The following is a 20208-nucleotide window of genomic DNA, read 5'->3' as shown; positions in this document are numbered from 1 at the left end:
TATACGGTCTTTCTCAGTTAGAATTGCAGAGGAATTAAAGAAAACTGTAGTAAATGTACTTACTTTTTAAAATAATATAATGTGAGGGGTCATTTAGATAAAATTTTCTGTTTCTTCAACTAATCCTCCATTTCTCTATTCCTGCTTCCCCTCAACTTCAAGTGGTAGTTCAATCCCTCAGAAAACTTCAGTTATTCTAAATAAGGCATATAAAAAATTATCAACTTTTCAGTTCTCAGCCTCTTCAGTTTATTGGCTGTACTGAATTCTAAAAACCCTGTTTCCCTTCCTCGGATTGTCTCCTGGGTTCATAGCACTGGAGATCTGTAATTTTCCCTGACCTTAATGGCTGCAATTAAATGTTTCTCTTTCAGTATTTTCCCTCTCTGACATCTTTGCTGGAACAAGGTTCCTTCTTTGGACCACTCTTTTTCTTCCCATTCTCTTTTGTTCTCTAATTCCTAAAGGATACTGTTCTGAACCATACTGAACTGTACAGTAAGAGACATTTACATTTTGTAGGAAGAAAGGGAGGTATATAGCTTAAAGTAAATGCAGAAGAAAACTGTTGCTTTTACTCCAAGTTATTAAGGTTATTAGGCATGTCTTGGTAGCAGGGAACATGTGGAAAGAGTTCTGGTAGAAGTTCTGCAAGAAGTTCGTGTCACCTGTGCTAGTGCAGGAGAGCTTTTTCTAGAAGCCTCTTAAGTTGTATGAGTGGATGTATGAATTGCAGTTCTTAGAGTGCTTAAGGCCATGCAAGGTGAGTTACTTCTACTGGTGTCTGACAATTCATGAATGCTGGTATTACATTTCCTATAACAAACTAGGCATTAGAATATTTAAATTTATTACAGCTGTATAACTTCTTGTTTGAAAAGTGTTTTGCACATTTGGTTTATATTTCAACATTAGGCCTAGTTTTCTAATCTAGAAAGCACACATGGTATACAATTGCAAACATAACCCTTAAAAGTAAAAAGAGAAAGAAACCATTTTGCAAAATAACAATAAATTGCAAGATTTTGTTTAATACAACACATATAAGAAATGTCTACTTTTGCTTAGAGAATTTGTGCAAGTTTTAAATAAAAGGGTAAACAAGGGTACTGTATTCACTCAGTAAATGTTGTTGTTTGGTTCTCTTCAGTCAAATGTAGAGCTTTCCTTTTCATATGAGGAAGTGTTGGGAGCACTGGGGACTTTTGAAGTTCTGGTTGATTCCATTGACCTCCTGTTCTCCTCTCCAGTTAGACTCTAGAAAGGACGACTTTTCTCTCACACTACAGCCTCACAGATGGCTATGATTCTGGGGGGTGGGGGTGTGGGGGTGTGTGTGTGTGAGAGAGAGAGAAAATCTACAGCTTGTTTTTCTTCCTTCAGAAATAAACGACAATAATATAAAACCAGTCTTTCAGAACACCCATAAACCTTTTCTTGTAAAAGGTACCTTGGCCACCTTTGGCCTTGGTTGATATTTAAGGTTGCAAAAAAGCATTGGTATGGACAGTGCTTTAAACTGAATTCCCCTCATGGCATCTGTCAGCTTCTGCCTAGTTTTCATGTCAAGAAATTCAGTGTTAGGATTATATTTACAAGAAATTTAGGTATGGAAATACATAGCTAGGTCAGAAAAGTAACTCTAAACTCTATATTGACACATGAAGAGAGAAATGACACCCTTTAATAGTTTAAATCTAGTTTGGAAGCACATACACTAAAATATCCTAGCCCATGTAAAATTTTCTGAATTATTACCATGTCCCTCTAATGTCTCTGAAAATATCAATAAATCTTTTAAATTTTAGCCCTATTTGATATAAAATTTGTCCTGACATCCATTTTTTTCTTTACCACTTTGTTAGAGTTATTGCTTTAAAGCTGCAAAAAGGGAAATAAGTGTTACAAATCTTCCCCTGTTCTTTGAATTTTTATCCCAAAGACATGTTTTTCCATAGTGTCTTACTCTTGTCCTTGTTTCAGGGGTTGAGCAAATTATGTCCAGTTGTTTTATTTCCCTAAAATAATCATGCCAGTTTTGTGGCTTGTTATTTTACAAGAAACCTCAATTATTTGTTGTAAATGTTTACTCTCAATAATAGCTAGGGAAGTTTCTAATTTTTAATCTCCATGCATGGAATTTATGGCATTCAAAAATACTCTGCTTCTGTCCAAAATGGTAAGAGGTTAAAAAAGGTGATGTACTCAGAGCTGTTGGGCTGGATTTTTTTAACATCTCTGATCTAACGTTCAGTTCAGTCTCCTATCTGAGAGTTATTTGATGTCAGGATATCAAGATTCAGATAAAGCAGGTAATGTGAAATCCATCAGTTAGGGCATTCTGTCAAGAACCTGATTTCATACTTATGAAGTTCAGATAAGTTATGTGCACGTCTGTGGAAAGACAGGAACTGTGCGTATTTCCAAGCACTGTTCACAGGAGCAGAGTCAATAGAAGGTAATCGCTCCAACTGCCAGCCCACAGCCACTGCACGGCCCTCCAGCACTTCCTGTTTCTTTCCCACTAGATGGTGATAGAGGAAAAGCTCCGGCTTCCCTATTTGAGGGACAGCAGGTTAATCTCTGGGCTAGCAAAAAGCAATACACTCACTCATGCATGGTCTCTTAGGTATAAGCGGACAGTTAAAAATACTTTCAAACAAATTTCTTTCCTGTTTTGAGGAAGTGCAGTCTATGATGAGATTATAAAGAAGGATGAGCTTGCTCAAGAGAGAGGAGGTATTTGAGTCTGAATAATAAAATAATGTGTAGATATGTGTGGTGATAATACTAATGTGCAAAACTTATTAGGACACTTTGGAGGAAGATATATTTTAGAAATTTGACATTCTAAATGGCATCAATCATAATCTTTTGCCTAACTAAAAAATAATGGTTTAATTCAGCACAGCAATCTATCAATCCATACAGCATGAATGATTGTGTGGAAGGGCCTTAGTTATGTCAGAGAGAGCAGTGTGTGGAACTGCTTGTTGTACGTGGACTTAGGTATGTAAAGACAGAAGCAGAAACTGAAGCTATGAATATATTTAGAAAGACAGGTATTTATAACAAAAAATGCATGGTATAAACATTAGGAAGCTGGATGTTACAGAGCTGTGAGAAAGTAATGGTACATATGGAAAGTAACTGGTAGCAATTCAAAGCCTTACGCTTCTTTCTCACATGTGGAACTTCAGTTTCTTTAAAATAGACAAAAATCCTCTTCACTTGAGCAGTTTTAGAAGTGTAGGCTGCATATAAAAGATTTACTCCACAGCTCTTATTCCCCAGTAGTTTTCCTCCTTCCTCTGGTCCTCTACATGTTATCTACATGCTTACTCTCAAGGCCTGGTACTTCTAAAAGGCTGTTGGTTATCTGAGGTGCAGGCTACACCCCTAAAAATATAATATGGTATATAGGAGCACTGAATAATAAAATTAGTTTGGAAAGCTTGGGTTTTGGGCCAGAAAGATAATCTTGCATCTAAGTAAATCATCTAAGTAGAGGAGAAATCTTTAAATATAGGCTGAAATTTGGAACTTATCCTAGTCAAAAGGCACTTTCACCATGGTTGTCTTCTGAGACAAGGATATAATTCTTAACATTTTCTGAAAAAATAAATCTGAGAAATTTTATAAGCCACGGGCAAGAACATCTGAGATGTTACTCTGCAGTAGTTCAGTGTCTCTAAAATAGGGAGTCAGGTTTTATTCCTACTTTGATTTGCTCTGGTTGAAAAAGAAATCTGAATCCTGTCAACCAAATGATGGAGACATTAATTTCCCTTTCTATCTCATAAGGCCTCATGAATAGCTAATATTTATGCTGTTACATCTGTGGTTTATATAATATTTCTGTTTATAATATTGTTTGTAGCAATATATACTAAATTTGTAAAATAGTTTAAGCTTGAACTGAATATTTTAATAATTAAACAATAGGTAACGCTAAATTCAACATGCCATGCAACTTAAAAAAATTAAAAGTGGAGAGAAAACTAGAATTAACTATATGCCACAAAGTTACTATTTTTGTGGTATTGTAATCACTTAAAATTAGGTTATCTGAAAGACTTGTTTAGAAAGAACAGACTTTATAATATCTTAGTTTTCATTATCTTGCCTACAGAAAAATTAAAAACATCTGAAAAGGTTCTACAGAAATGTTTACACTTTCATCATACTGTTATCTGAAAATCAGTGCATTTATAATTTCAGAATTGGGCATACACACAGAATTACTGCTATTTTAATTAATGTTTTCTATGGATAACACTTTATCTGTGATTCTAACCCAGACTGTAAAAGGTTCATTAATTATTAGTAAGTTAGAAGTTTATATGGAGAGGCTAAATTAATTGCTCAGAGTTGATAACTAATCAAACAATAGCTTTACTCCCTGCACTGGAAAATTTAAACTGGGCTTTGCAGTTCCTTGTCAGCATCTAGTTTTTTCTGAAATATTAGCAATTGTTGAAAACATCCTGGTACAAGTTGTTGCTATCAGAAATAGGCAGGAAGTGAGACACTTTAGGAACGAAGAGATTTGCCAGTATGGATTGTTTTATGTTTATTAACATCAGGTACCAACACATCCTGTCTGAACCTTACCAGTTCAGACCACCCTTTTGACTTCCTTGAGGAGGTGCCTTGATGTTATCCTTCATCCCATCCTACCATATCTCTTATGATTGTAAATATGTTCTCTTCACAACTTTGACAACTATTACCTCATTTTTACAGGCAGTAAAATGCCTTTTTCTAGAGAAATCTACAAGCATTTATTAGTATTGCCCTGAGCAGGACCAGATGACATGGTGATAACACCTACATCCTTCCTCCACTGTTAGAAACACCAATAGAGCTGCATTAGTGGAAGGAAAACAACAAACAATCAAAAAATCCCATACAGACATTTATTTAAGGTTGTGGCATATATTTGCTGGAATTTCTATGTACAATTTCATTTCCCCTCTTACCTTGACTGATAGCTACTGATGTCAGCTACTGCAGAATGGTCCTGTCCACCTTCTTACTCTGGGAACAGGTATATTTTTAGCACACTTTTCTAATGCCCTACTTAGTTCCCACAGTCATTTCTGTTTCTAATCCAAAGGTTTTTTTCATTTTTACAATATGCTATAGTCTTTCATTTGAGAAATAGTAATTCAAGAAACTGCTAGATACCCTCCATTAAAAAAAAACAGGTAAAATTAACATTCCACAGTCTTATCACTGAACGATTTTTGGAACCGCAGTTTTAGACATCAGATTTTCAAATTTGAAACAGACAATGTAGCAAAAAAAGTGGAAAAGCAGATAAGTTAACAAAGTGGTAAAGCAACAGTATTTTAAAAAGCAATGTTGAGCAAATAAGTGGGTTTTCCATCTTTTAATTGTGTTACCTGCTGCCAAATTTGAGCTTGTGCCAGGAGCTAGCTGACATTTGAAAATATATTTGGTATCATGTAAGAAAAGGTATAGGAGTATTCTGTATATTAAGAATGAGGGAGAGTTGGATCTGGGAACGCCATGTGTAATGGAAAAATTAAGAACTGAGATATACCTAGAGTGGTCCAAAAGAATTGTGAAACATGATTTGTCTCTAAAAAGCCAAGTTCACGCTTCCCCCTATGCCAATATTTATCCACATGTCCATTATTTGTATGTTTTAGTATTGTTTCTACCAATTTGCCTTCTGTGAACATCAGACTTTCTAGGCTGTGGTTCCAGATGTACTGGGAAAATCATTAATAATAATTTTATCTGATGATGATTGTGTTGTGATATGGAATTATGTGAGTTTTACAAGATGAAAAAAGAAAAAATGTTTAGAACTTAATCTTGAAATAAAGCAGGTAACAATTTCAATTACAGTGATGAAAATAATGACTGTACACAAAATTTTACAGAAATGCACTGAGAACCAAGCCTTAGTGAACTGCATTTAGTGGCAAACTTATTAATCAACACAATGTTTAAAATTGTGGTTATGTATCATAACAGGTATAAATACTGCCACTCAGAACTAATAACCAGTTTATGCTCTTCTATAATGTGATTTAAGTTCTGATTTTTAAGATTGGCAAATGCGAATTGTACTTTCTTAATGAGTTCTTACCAATTCCATAAATATAACTATGAATTACTTTTTCTCATACTGTGGCTATTCTGTTTTACATATAGCTATTTGTATGAATGAACAAGTTCCCTGTCATGTTTCTTTCATAATCATTTTTTAAAATCAATTAATAGAATCTAATAATATATTGATTATACGGTGATAAACATACACATATTCTTTATTTCCATTTTGAACCAAATCACTTATTTACTAGTACTTTTGGGTACCCTTGAAGTACTAAATTTTTCCATTAAAAAAGAAATGGATTGCACTGCAGATAGAGATGTCTGTAAAATAACTGTCATAGCCTCTCTGTGATCCTGCTGAACTGGCCACTGGAGAGAGGACATCCATTGTTTCAGACCCAGTCGCTGTTGTCTGTTGTACAGTGTTACTGTAAAGCTTGGAATTTTCTTCCCAGCAGCATTTTGGCTTGGGCAATTTCAAAAATCTGGGACCTACATAATATCGGATTTCTACTACATTGAGCTTTGTGAATGAGAGCCACATTCATGCTACAGTGATTCACTTGTGTCTCATTTTCAACCCTTTATGTGTGTCGTGGTTTAACCCCGACTGGCAACCAAGCACCACGCAGCTGCTTGCTCACTCCCCCCCACCCAGAGGGATGGGAAAGAGGATCGGAAAGGAATGTAAAACTCCAGGGTTGAGATAAGAACAATTTATTTGGTAAAGCAAAAGCCATGCATGCAAGCAAAACAAAGCAATGAATTCATTCACCACTTCCCATGGGCAGGCAGGTGTTCGGCCATCCCCAGGAAAGCAGGGCTCTGTCACATGTAACAGTTACTCGGGAAGACAAATGCCATAATGCCAAATGTCCCCACCTTCCTCCTTCTTCCCCCAGTTTATATACTCAGCGTGACGTCATATGGTATGGAATACCTCTTTGGCTAGCTTGGGTCACCTGTCCTGGCTGTGTCCCCTCCCAGTGTCCTGTGCCTCCCGAGCCCTCTGGCTGGCAGGGCCCAAGAAACTGAAAAGTCCTTGACTCTAGTACAAACATTGCCCAGCAACAACTAAAAACATCAGTATCCCATCAGCATTGTTCTCCCATCACAGCCAAAACACAGTACTGCGCTAACTACCAAGAAGAAAATTAACTCTATCCCAGCCAAAACCAGGACAATGTTTCTTCTAGTCCTTTAAAATTAGATTCCCCTCTGTCCTTTCATTGCTTCGTGCCACTATTGGCACTATGAACATCTCTTCCTTAACTCATGGGGTCTGGCTGTCTCATTCCTTTCAGCTAATTTCCAGTTTTCTAGGCTGAAGTATAGAATCTCTTTTCTAATCCTCATTCTTGATCATTAAAAATTCTAGCAAGTTTGTATGAAAGCGTATTCATGTTGTTGTTTATAACAGTTTGTCGTGGTTTAACCCTAACCAGTATTTAAGTACCATGCAGCTATTCACTCACTCCCCCCTCACCTAGAGGGATGAGGAGAATTGGAAAGGAATGTAAAAATCAAGGGTTGAGGTCAGAACAATTTAATAATTGAAATTGAATAAAAATGAAAGAAAAATAATAACAATAATAGTTATAATAAGAAGGGAGGTGAAAAATAAAATCTAGAGGGAAAGGAAGAAAGAAAACAAGTGATGCACAAATGCAACTGCTCACCACCTGCTGACCGATGCCCAGCCAGTCCCCGAGCAACAATCTGCCCTCCCTGGCTAAACCCCCAGATATATATACCAAGCATGACATCCCATGGTATGGAATACCTCTTTGGTTAGTTCAGATCAGTTGACCTGGCTGTGTCCCCTCCCAATTCCTTGTGCCCCTCCAGCCCTCTGGCTGGCAAGGCCTGAGAAACTGAAAAGTCCTTGACTTAGTATAAACATCACCCAGCAACAACTAAAAACATCAGTGTGCTATCAACATTGTTCTCACATCAGAGCCAAAACACAGCACTGTACTAGCTCCTAAGAAGAAAATTAACTCCATCCGAGCTGAAACCAGGACACAGTTACTTGTTAGTACAGAACACCAGCAATCTTTACTGACAAATATGAAAGTGAGAGAACAACTCCCTCACCCAAAATAGTTTACAGTTTAGATACACAGTCAAGTGAAAAAGGACTAAATGAGAAAGAATGGGAAAGCAGAACAACTGAGCAGTTCAGTTAAATTCTTATGTGTTTGTTCCCTGTTTTTTCTTTGTAGGTTTTTCTTGTTTGGTTGCGGGGTTTTTTTGTTTTGAGGTTTTTTGCTTAGAAGATTAAAAATACAGAGTATTTCGTTTTCTATTACTAGTTTGTGAACATTTCTTTGTGAGGGGATCTGACATATGTGGGCCTTTAAGGCTATAATCAAGATATTAAAGAGGAAAAAAATCCTCTTTTTTCTATTGGAGAATTTAAAAGGTTTATGTAGCAAAAGAGAATCAAATATATTTAGCAAGCTTTTATTTTGATTTTGGAGGACTATAATCTATTGATGTTAGTACCCCAGACAAATCTTATTTCTACAGACTATTAGAACATTCAAACTTGGGAGGGGAGCAACAGTTACTTTAGTGTTCACTATGAGATTTTAATTTTTCAAGTAAACTTACTCTTTCAAATATCTTTTTTAGGATTCTTGTACACTCCTAAATTATGTCAGTGTAGTAGCATAGGGATGTGGCAATGCGGAAGATCACATGTAGTGACAGAAATGTAGGAACTAAGTAGAAAACCGCCCACGAAGGGGCTGGCTCTGCTACTAGTATATAAGTGCCTGTGTCTTTCAAAAAACTGCCATTTTGCCTTCCTCTCTATGAGAGTCTGAGTGCTGATGGTCCCTCAGGTGCTGCGCTGAGGTTTGGACATGTCATGAGCTACAACAAGTGGTGACCCCGACGTGATCCTGGGAGGCAGCGCGCTGGACGACGCTGGACCTCCGGAGGGGCGATGAAGCTGGAAAAAGATGTTGATGTTGATTTCGTGGTACGGGTATTGAAAAAATGGGTGAAGGAGGCGGGGGGAAAATGCCCGTGGAAAGATATAACGGAAATCATCCTATGGATGAAGGGCAGAGGGTTGATTGTTAACCCGCAAGATATTATGCATTGTGAACTGTGGGAAAATTTTGAACAAGAAATTTGGGAATCTGAGAAAATGGGCACGATGGTGTGGGGTTCAACCTGGGGTAAGATATGTCGTGCTATGAACAAAAAATGTGAAGGGGCTCAAATATGGGCTGCGGCAGGAGCATCTGTATTTGGTACGGAGCGTCCTCGGCTCCCGGGAATAAATCAGGAAGCGCAGGTGGGCACTTCATTAGCAGGGGACTCTAAACCTCCTAGTCCTCCTCCTAGTCCACCGGGTAATTTACCGGACAGTCCACCGTCACAAAGAAAGGCGGAATGCTATCCGGTAGAAGATAAGAATGCAAAGTGGGATCAAAAGAACTTATACCCAACAGATGACCTGGCAAATTTACTGCGGAGATTAAAAGTTGAGGAACAAAAACTACAGGAAAGGGATAAGGCAAAAGAAAGTAGTGTGCGGGAGGCTATTAGGCAAGGCGAAGACAGATTGCGCAGAATAGACAAAGCAGGGGACAACACCCAAACATGGCGCTGGCGAGAACAGCCGCCGAGTTATTTGGATGTGCCAACCCTCCCTTCATCTAGTTCAGATGAAGAGGAGGATTCAAAAAACTGTGATAACGCAGCCAGCAATGAACTACCTGATGCAGACTGGTTGCCTAAATACATCAGCCCAATGGGGGGAGGAAATTGTAGAATTGTACGGAACAGAGACAGTGGGTTGTTTTGACATTGATGTGCAGTTTTGGCCTTGCTTTGATGATGTGCAGCTGAGATCCTGTAGCAAAGAGTTAAATAACTCTGGGGGAGTATGAGAAGAAACTAGGATGAGACAGAAACAAAGGAGGAATGTGATCTCACCTCTAGAAGATAAGGAAACAGCATGAACAGTAGAGAGTAGCCTGTAGTGAACAGCGCTAAGGAAAGCATTGTATGAATTTGGCTGTTAACTCAAACTGTATTCATAAGCAGCTTGCTGAGTTGAGAAAAAATGTACAGGTCATAAAGATTGAGAACGGGTTAACGGACTGGCTACAGAGTTTAGGAATTACTGGATGGTTAAAAGATTTGTTTCTGCATGGGATAACGGTATTAATTGCCATTGTAATCTTTTTAATAATATTGGGCTGTGTGTGGAATTGCTTTATGAGAATTATGAACAGAATAATAAAAGGGGTCTGGATCGCTCAAAAACAAAAAGGGGGATTTGTGGAATGGCTGGAAGACAACGGACATATCACGAGCAATCCAGACCAAGTAACTGTGTTGTAATAGCAGGCCGAGCGGGCCGAAACTGTAACAAGCTGCAAGTGTTGTGAAGGACATATGCAAGGCCAAGGGAGACAAAGAAACTGTATTCGCAGAGAGATAAGAGAGTTGGACAGAAAGAAGAGAAAGAACAGGATGCCTGCACAAGGGGGGAGCAGCGTGTGGGCGCCGCACCGGGACCAATCATAGGGGAGATGGAAGCATGTGAACGAGTAGTTTTAACCTATCACCTTTTAAATAACAAAGCCTGCGTAGCCTGTGTATTTTTAGCTGGGGGTATAAATTGGTGTGAGTCTATTAATAAAGTGGCACTAACTCAAAAAAAAAAAAAAAAGGGGAATTAAGGGAATGACCCCAGAGGCACGATTAGAGAAAGCATGTTATGTCTGAACTTTCTGAAAATCTCTGTCGACCATGTGGTGCCTCCCACTGTGCGACATTTTGTGTCAATTGGTGACAAGCAGCAAAAGTATGAAGGTGTTTTAGCACGCATGAAAGACCTTCGTACCGGGCATTGGTCGGGACTGCATGAATTGTTAACTTGGGGGAGAGGTTATGCTTGTGTTTCTACAGATGGAAGGTCCGTGATGGATACCTGCTTGCTGTGTGCGGCCTGAGCTTAGTGTGCCGGATCGTGGGAGCGCTGCTGCCGCCAGTCAACCCAACAACTAATGTGTGGCCTCCTTACTGAACCAGTCCTTGTTTGGTGTGCCCTTCCTTGAAACTGACTTGCAGACAATGTTGCAAAAAAGTGAATGTATGTGGGGAATGAAGAATCTTACTGAAAGTCTTGGTATTTTCGATAATTGATTACCTCTGTATAATGTTAACCCAAAAGAAGTTGATATTGTTTGCACTTTAAATGTTGATAGTTGTCTTTATGTAGATGCTAATGTAGTGGAAAGCTATGATGGGACCATGACACCCACATAAGTCAACACGTGAACATGCTGATAAGCATAATACATTTAAACGCAGTATAACTTTGGATGAAGCATGTAATGATGTAGTTGATTTATGGAACTGATGGGAACGTATTGCAGCGGTTCTTCTCTTATCCAAACTAACAACAGGGAAAGCATTAAAGAGTTAAATCACCTTGTTTGTTAGGCAGTTAAGAATGTGAGTCAAATTTGCCACCATTATATACAAAACAGAGCAACTATTGGCTTTTTGTTGTTGGTTCAAGGACATGGCTGTGAGGATTTTGATGGTATGTGCTGCGTGGATTTTAGGCGCCCCATTGCAGCAACATGTTAACAAAATCTGAGAAAATGTCAGCCTTTTGGGCATCCGTTCACTCAATTGGCAGTATTGTTTGTTTGCCTTGGTTGCTGTCATGTTTGCAAGGGCCCTGCAGAACATGACAAACCTGGTACTAGCTGGTCAAAAAACAAAAAGGGGGAATTGTTGGGGTCTGCAGTGGGTCTGCAGACAAGTTAGTTGAGTTCAAAGACAGCCACAAATTGTCAGTTATGTAAACAGGATGTGAAGAATCGGAACTTAGAACCGCAGCATACAGGCACCTACAGCAACAGCAAATAGCAAGCAAGAAGGACACAAAAACGTATCAGGGTCTAACACCTGCACTGTCTAAGATATATAAATAGTTTGTATAATCAATAAAGGCCATTTTGTCTGAAAGAAAAAAAAAAAAGTTCACATCCACGCGGGACTTGTTTACGTTAACCTTCGCCCTGTGTTCAAGTTCTATATTGATGGTGTTGCCTCCTGGCCATTTACGGCCTCCTTCAGGTTTTGCACTCCGTGCACACGTGCCCCCACCACCCCCCATGCGTTCATTTTCTGGCTGGTAGCTTCAGGATTTAAATTAATGACGTGCAATATCTTGTCAAATGACCGGTGGGCATGAATGCCAGCAGAAATGCCAGAGGAGCAACGTTTGACCGACTGATGGGCACAGGAGCCTTTGCGACACAGCAGGCACAAACACACTTTGCGTGGCAGAATACTATGAGCAACAACACAGGCTGCGAAATCTGCATTTGTTGTGGTGAGTCAATATGAGCGCGCAAAAGAACCATGGATGACCATTAAACAAAAGTTAAATGAACCATTTTTTAGATTTTGCAGACAGGCTTCAGCGGGCGATAGCTAATTCTAACCTGCCACCAGCTACTCATGATGCGGTATTGACAGAGGCTTTGTGTAGTAATGCTAACCCGATTGCACAAGGTATTTTGCAGACTCTGTCATCATCGACACTGTTACCTCGTTTATTGCGAACAGTTGCACTTCAGGAGAAAGCAGGTCCATCAGGAACACCAACCCCGCTGGTGCAAGTCGTAACCACATAGACGTGTCATCACTGTGGACAACCTGGTCACATTAAACGGAAAAGGAGGGATCTGAAGTTTTTAGCACTGCTACTGGTTTGCGTGTCCTTGGTCAACGGTGATCGCCCGTACAACTGGACACTGATACAACTTCAAGAATCGCAAATACTACAATCTATAGTGACTCCGGGTGCTCCCTCCTTCAATGTCACGGTCTGTCAGCTGATGGGCCCAGATCTACTGGATGGTTGGCGAGCCCCGAACTGTGCTAGTAACAGTAGCAGATGGGACACTGGGGGTAGGAATACATATTGGTGCCCAAGTTCAAATCCCGGTAGGAGTTATTATAATTCCCCTGGTTATTTTTATTGTGCCTACTGGGGCTGCGAAACTATTGCCACGGTGTGGACCCCGAGTCAACCTGATAGATTTCTTATGGTAACGTGGGGTCCCTTTGGCTGTAAGACCCCTTCTAAAACTGATGGTGGGACGGTATGGCACTGTGGGAATTGTAGGTACCTCTAGATAAACGTCACTAACCCGTCCGATCTAGCTTGGTTTATTGGCAAAACTTGGGGAGTAATGCTTTGGACATTAGGTACTGATAGGGACACCCTTATTAAAATCATAAAAGAAACCTCACAGTACACCCCTCAACCTCAACCCCTAGGCCCCAACGTAGTAATCTCATGGCTTCTACCCCCACAGACCCGCGCCCCTGACTCAACTTCCAAAGCGATTAAAGGTACAATTCGTGTCCCTCAAAGGACTCATACCGAAAGCCCTGACCCTTATCCCCTTTGGTCCATGATGTAGACGATGTATTTCACCTTGAATGAATCTAATCCAAACCTAACTAACCCCTGTTGGTTCTGCTATGACAGCAAACCCCCGTTTTATGAAGGTATTGCTTGGAATGGCACCTATAATTTCTCTACGGTGGATAACCCCGGTTCATGTAAGTGGGAGACATCTAATATTGGCCTCATGATGTTAGCGATTGGGGGGGGGGGGGGGGAACCTGTCTGGGCCGGGTGAAAAGAAGCTGGGTCTCGTTGTGTGCTTATAACATCTCAACAGTCCTTTAGTGGAAACGTCAAATGGGTTATTCCCGGAGAAGGAGGGTGGTGGATTTGTTCCAGGAAGGGCCTCGTACCGTGTGTTATCACTTGAACCTTTTAATAACATCACTGATTTTTGTATCCAAGTCTTAGTTATGCCAAGGATTCTGTATCATCCCTCGGAGGACATATATGCACACTGGGAAAAACAACCACCACCTGTCCGGGTCAAGAGGGAGCCGATAACGTGCATAATGGTCGCAACCCTCATGGCACTTGGAATCACCGGAACGGCGACTGGCGCCAACTCCCTAGTTCAACAGCGGAACGGCTGGACCTCCTTGCGTGCAGCAGTTGATGAGGATTTAGAAAGACTTGAACGATCTATCTCGGACCTAGAGAAATGCCTATCCTCATTATCAGAGGTGGTCCTACAGAATAGGCGGGGCCTAGACCTTCTTTTCTTACAACAAGGAGGCCTTTGTGCAGCCCTACAGGAAGAGTGCTGTTTTATGCGGACCACATGGGCATAGTTAGAGATTCACTAGTGAAATTGCGTGAGGGTTTGTTACAGCGTAAACGAGAACATGAGGCACAGCAAGCATGGTATGAAACCTGGTTTAATCAATCACCCTGGCTAACTGTTGGAAGAAGGGTTTGCCGGAGTCAAGAAGACGCTCAATATGAGTTATGCATCTTGCTCAACTTTATTAGTTTCTAACACTACTTATATAGAACCGATGCACATGCATATTCGTAAAGCAGAAATATAATTGGTTAGTAGTCTCTAAACGCACGCGGTTCTCACACCCCTAATTATCATGACTAAAATAAGCATTCTATCCATGTAGCTAATTGTGTTGCTATGCTTCAGCCTTGTAGTTTGTTACTCCCTATATTCCCATACCGCTCCCTATCTTTCTTGGCCCTGCACCTGCTTTCCCAGCAGCTGTATCTTGTTACAGCCACGGCCTGTTGGCACAACATAATTATTCAGTCTCAGGATTCAAGAATAGCTCAAGGCTACCTTTCTTGTTAACTTCAGCACAGCAACTTCAGCACAATTCTAATTGCAGGCCTATTCTAATACCAGGCCTGGATTGTGCAGATCTTCAGAGATTCTAAGGCCACGCTTCTGCAGCCATTCTTCTACAATTCCCCCTTTTTTCTTTTGCAGAAGCCAGGCCTGATTGGTTATGTTAAAAACTACTCTCTTTAAACAAGAAAAACACAGCTAAAAACTAAAAGCATCACAATAATGATTATAACAAAGCGTATTCCTTCCATCAATAACGTCTTTAACCATCCTGTTATGCCCAATCCTCTCAACCATTCATCAAAGGGATTATCATCAGCAAGAATATGCTTCATGTTTCCCTGCAGTTGTGGCAACTTCTCGTGGATAGATATGGAATGATCGGAAAGGTTCACACAACACATCCCTTCAAAATCCTCACAACCGTGTCCATGTGCTAATAACAAAAAATCTATTGCAGCTCTGTTCTGTAACGTATCATGCCTAACACTATCTACATCAAGCGATAAAGATCTTAAAATCTGTGATGTAAGATTAAATTGCTTCTCTCTCCAACACGCTAACCTTCGTATATTCTTAGTGTTTAATGCAGTCATTGCTCCCGGCATAAATATGGAGGCTAGGACATTTGCTGTTACAGACTGCAGATCGACTCAGTCATTACATGTTTCATCAAAGGTGTGCAGTGCCCCCCGTGATCTGTGAGATTGTTGAGTCAATTTTAATAAGTCTTTCATATGTGGAGCAAACAAAGTCAAATGCCCTAAATAACATGGTCCACCAACAGGATACAAAGGAATCCCTGGCCACGCTCTGTCCCCACATATCAGAAAGACTCCTGGTGGCAACTGATAACCCCTGATACATCTATATGGAAACCCCCAGTTTTCAATTCTCCCCAAATAGGTGAACCGGTTAGATTTTGAAACCCTGTATAAAACCCCCGTTCACCTGGACGTGTTAGCCATAACTGCCACGGGTCACCAAACCAAATTACTCCAGTGCCATTCACGGGCTGAAGTGGTGATGACATGTGGGTACAGTCTGCCATACCAGTTGCAGTTACATTAACATATTCAACAGGTACAACGCTAGCCAATAGGTCTAACTCCTGCAAAGGTAAATGATGCGGCTGATTTAAATTCTCAATAACCGTCTTCTGCCACGCTGCATTACGCACAGAAGGCCAAACATATTGCCCATTCAGACTCATACATTTACCATTCTGATTGGAAGTCAGATTCACTGTTTTAACATTCCAAAACCCATCAACATTTGTTTCATTCTCTTGCAGGGGAATACCAATTAAACAAGTTCTAAAGGGGTTGTCTGCCTGTTGCAGACTTAAACAAAAGTCTGTTACTCCCGTGATATTTGCCCACGTCACCCATATGTTTGACCTAGGCAAGATGTCAAAAATATTTTGGCCAATGGGTAAAAAATTCAAGACCGTAAACCAAGTCCACATGTTTACTCTTGCAATTTCCACCTTTTTTTTTTGTTTTTGGGGGTTTTTGGGGGGTTTTTGTTTGGGGTTTTTTTGTTTACATTCCACCCCACAAATCTGTGCTTTCACAGATTCTGATGATGTATACTGTCTCCAATCAGCATGGTATTACACTAGTCGTATGCTTTCTCTTGCTTCATGCCCGGTTACCAATCAAACACATACACTCTTTACTCCATTTACATTTCAGCTTTGGCTTACAGAACCGTTTTACCCCACATAGCATACACCCGCACAATACCCGCGGGTTACATCCCTTACAACATAGACAGTTTATTCCGTCTGCTCGCTCTGAGTCTTCTCTTCCATCTTCTGATCTGGAAATACAGGTCGCACAAACTTGCTAGGGACCCATATTGGTCCTTTATCTGTGGAGATACAAAAATAACCTCTACCGATAAATAACACCGGATTAGGTCCTTCCCATACACCTGAAGCCATATTTTTATACAGAACATTCAAACCAGGAACTGTAGTTGTTTGGTTCCCTCGCGCTGTTTGGTGATGTATAACAACAGGTGGTCCCTCTCTGTCCTCCGTAAGGGAGAGATAGTTTAAGGTAAACAACACCTTAGTCAACCGTTTAGTTACATCTGTGTCCTGCGATACTTTCTGTCTCTGAAGATAATCCTTCAGGGTACGGTTTGCCCTTTCAACAACTGCTTGCCCCGTTGGGGAGTGAGGAATCCCTTTAACGTGTTTAATTCCCCAAGCTGTCATAAACGTAGCGACCCGTTGACTACTATACGCTGGACCATTGTCTGTCTTTATTTCTACAGGTCCTCCCATGACAGCAAACCAAGACATTAAGTGTCTCTCCACATGTAATGCCTTTTCACCGGTTTGTGCAGTGGCCCATATAAAATGAGAATAGGTGTCAGTTGTGACATGCACATACTTAAGCTTCCCAAAGTCAGGTACATGTGTTACATCCATTTGCCAAACCTGAAGTGCCTTCAGACCTTTTGGGTTAGTGCCCACCCCTAAACCAGGTCCATGATGACTACATTGAGGACAGGAGGGAACAATACCCTTTGCATCTGCTATGGGTATTTGATACTGTCGATGTAAAGACTTTGCATTTTGATGAAACATCTCATGGCTGTTACGAGCTTTTTCGAACTTATTTGTTGGAGGAGTTATTGCCAGACATCTGACTGCTTCATCAGCTCTAGCATTACCTTCGCCCAAACCAACGGTCCACTGATGACTTCTAATATGCATAATACAAATTCATGTTTTCTCTGTCGAAGAGTACTACGCAGTTGTAGATACATTTCACCAAGATGTTGGTCCTTTGTCTCTCTCAACAAGGCATCTTCAATGCGCTGTACTACACCAACTACGTACAATGAGTCTGATACTATGTTTACAGGTGTATTGTTCCAGCTTCCCAATGCCCAACACACTGTTTTCAGTTCTAAGGTTTGAAGGTTGTCCCGTGGTTCACCGGTAATCATGTGTTTCTGCCACTGATTATCGGATTGCCAAACACACGCAGCCTTCTTCATCTTTCGTCCTGCATCTGTGAACACCGTTGGCCCTTCAACGGGTCTTTTTGAGCATAACGGTCTCGCAATCCACTGATAATGTTCTAACATTTTCCAGAGAGGTCCTTTTGGCCGGTTGTTGTGTACAAGACCTGTATAGCCCATCAAGGCTTCCTGTATGGCTGTTGAATGTCTCAGGAGCCACTCATAATCATCACCACAGACTGGAATACTGATATCTGCCAGTTCAGTCCCATCAATTTCAACAATCCTGTCTCTTCCTTTTCTCACCAAGGCCGCTACTGCTTCAGGATGACTTAAAATATGATGTCTTGGTTGCAATGGCAAAAACAACCGCTCTAAAACGATCGCCGTATTTTCCCCCATTTTCTTTTGCCATTGCAAAATAAGGGCAAAAGGTGAAGTGGCAACATTACAAACCAAAAAAGATAACGGATGATTCGCCATTTGGCGACCACACTGTTACCGAAATCTCGGAATGAAGAACTTATCGACACCAATGTGATGTAGATAAGCCGACACTTCTTTATTGACGGCCGGGTGCGTGAGTGAATCCTCTCACGATCAACACACACCAGGTCCCAAAATCAGATTCCATATATAGAACTTATTCATACATATTCATTAAATATTCATACATAATCATAACATTTCCCATAAATCATTAACATATTCTCCTCCCATATCCGATTCTGCACAATAAAGCTTAGAAAGGTCTAGAAATGGGTCTGGGGTACGATTTGGGTAGGTGGTATATGAGTCGGTGGTCGCGATCTCCCCCTGCCGGAATTACCTTTTACTAAAGTTCACAGTTTCTTGGCAGGTAACTACAAGCTGTTCCAGTCGATTCTCCCCAGTTTCCATTAATCCTACATTCTGACATCTCAATATACTTTCTATATACAGAAGACTAGTTAGATACAAAGAAACCCTTCAAACCCTAAATTATTACTTAAGTTTCAACAATGATTCCAACCCATTCTTCTGGCCTTAGTACAAAATGTACAAAGGGTCTCACAACTGCTTTTACTAAATAATCATAACTTTCTTCAAAATATATTTTTATCCTCCTATATTTCTATTCTATAAAATAACCCTATAAAATAAGATAATCAAACAAATAAAATCAATTGATTTCAACTTTTTAACAAATCGACAACACCAGCAAGTCTGAATCTTGCGGGACACAACTTTCAGGGCAGCCCGCTGTTCTGGTGAACAAGTTTGAGGACTGTTGGCTTTGGTGCCATGCAACCAGGATTGGAACAGTTGCAAATCATCGTTAGTGAGTCTCTTTGTGTGTCATTAGGGTGTAAGGGAATCGTGAAAAAGACAGAACAGTCTTTCAAGTCTATCACAACAATTTGCCAAATCTGTGGGATCATCATAAAAGGTGGAAGAGCAGGTTGCAACACTCCCATCGCTAAAATCTGATCATTAATCTTCCATAAATCATGTCCCAGTTATGTGCATCAAGATTATTAATCAGTACTGGACAAGCTAACCAGCTAATCACCTGCCAATCACCCTCCAAAATAGCATCACGAATAACACCAGACCAACACTGTAGAATTGGATCTTTTCTAGCGGTCAGCATCGGTGGGGTAGTTGGGCTAACTGGAGGAACTACAGTAATCGAAGTAGTAGGCAGGTTCATTTCAACTCCCTTTTCCAGTTTTCTTAATTTATCTGTTACCTCCTGTATGGATTTCCCTGTATTGTTATCACAAAGTTTCTCCCCGCCTTCCTCCTCAAATTCGTGCGATGATGTTTCAGGAAGAGGAGGATACGACATCGGACGGCGCTTTTGCCCGCCCTGACGAGACCTACGAGCTGTGGGCACCCTCCGTTTTGGCCTTGCTCCACCCACAGCTCCGATTGGTGCAGCAGGACTCGCTGCTCCTCCTTCCTGGGGAGGCTCAATCGCCTCTTCCAGGTCTGGCTCAGTTACAACAGACCCCCGAGGAGTAACTTTCGGTTTGTCTGCTGTCTTATCTAAAAACTCCTGTACTGCTGAGCACGCAGAGGCTGACCTACCCTTCAAAGGACGAGTATGCCCAACTCCGAAAAATTTAGCCAAGAGAGAAGGCTTAGGTGAATCACCCTTCTGCTCTATTAGCTTTTCTACCACATCTCCCCCCAACGCTTCTATAGCTGCTGCCGCTACTTTCTTTTCTGCCTTTATAGTTTCCAGAGTGTTAATTATAGACCGCCACGTAGCTTCTAACGCTTTAGCCTCTTTGCCTTCTTTACCTCCCTCAATCGTAGTATCCCAGAGGCAATTTCCCACTTCTCTCCTTTCCGTAGTACTAAAAAATAATGTGGGCCCGGGAATCTTATC

The sequence above is a fragment of the Falco peregrinus genome, chromosome W (assembly GCF_023634155.1).
Source record: "Falco peregrinus isolate bFalPer1 chromosome W, bFalPer1.pri, whole genome shotgun sequence".
Taxonomy (NCBI): domain Eukaryota; kingdom Metazoa; phylum Chordata; class Aves; order Falconiformes; family Falconidae; genus Falco; species Falco peregrinus.
This window is presented reverse-complemented; position numbering follows the sequence as displayed.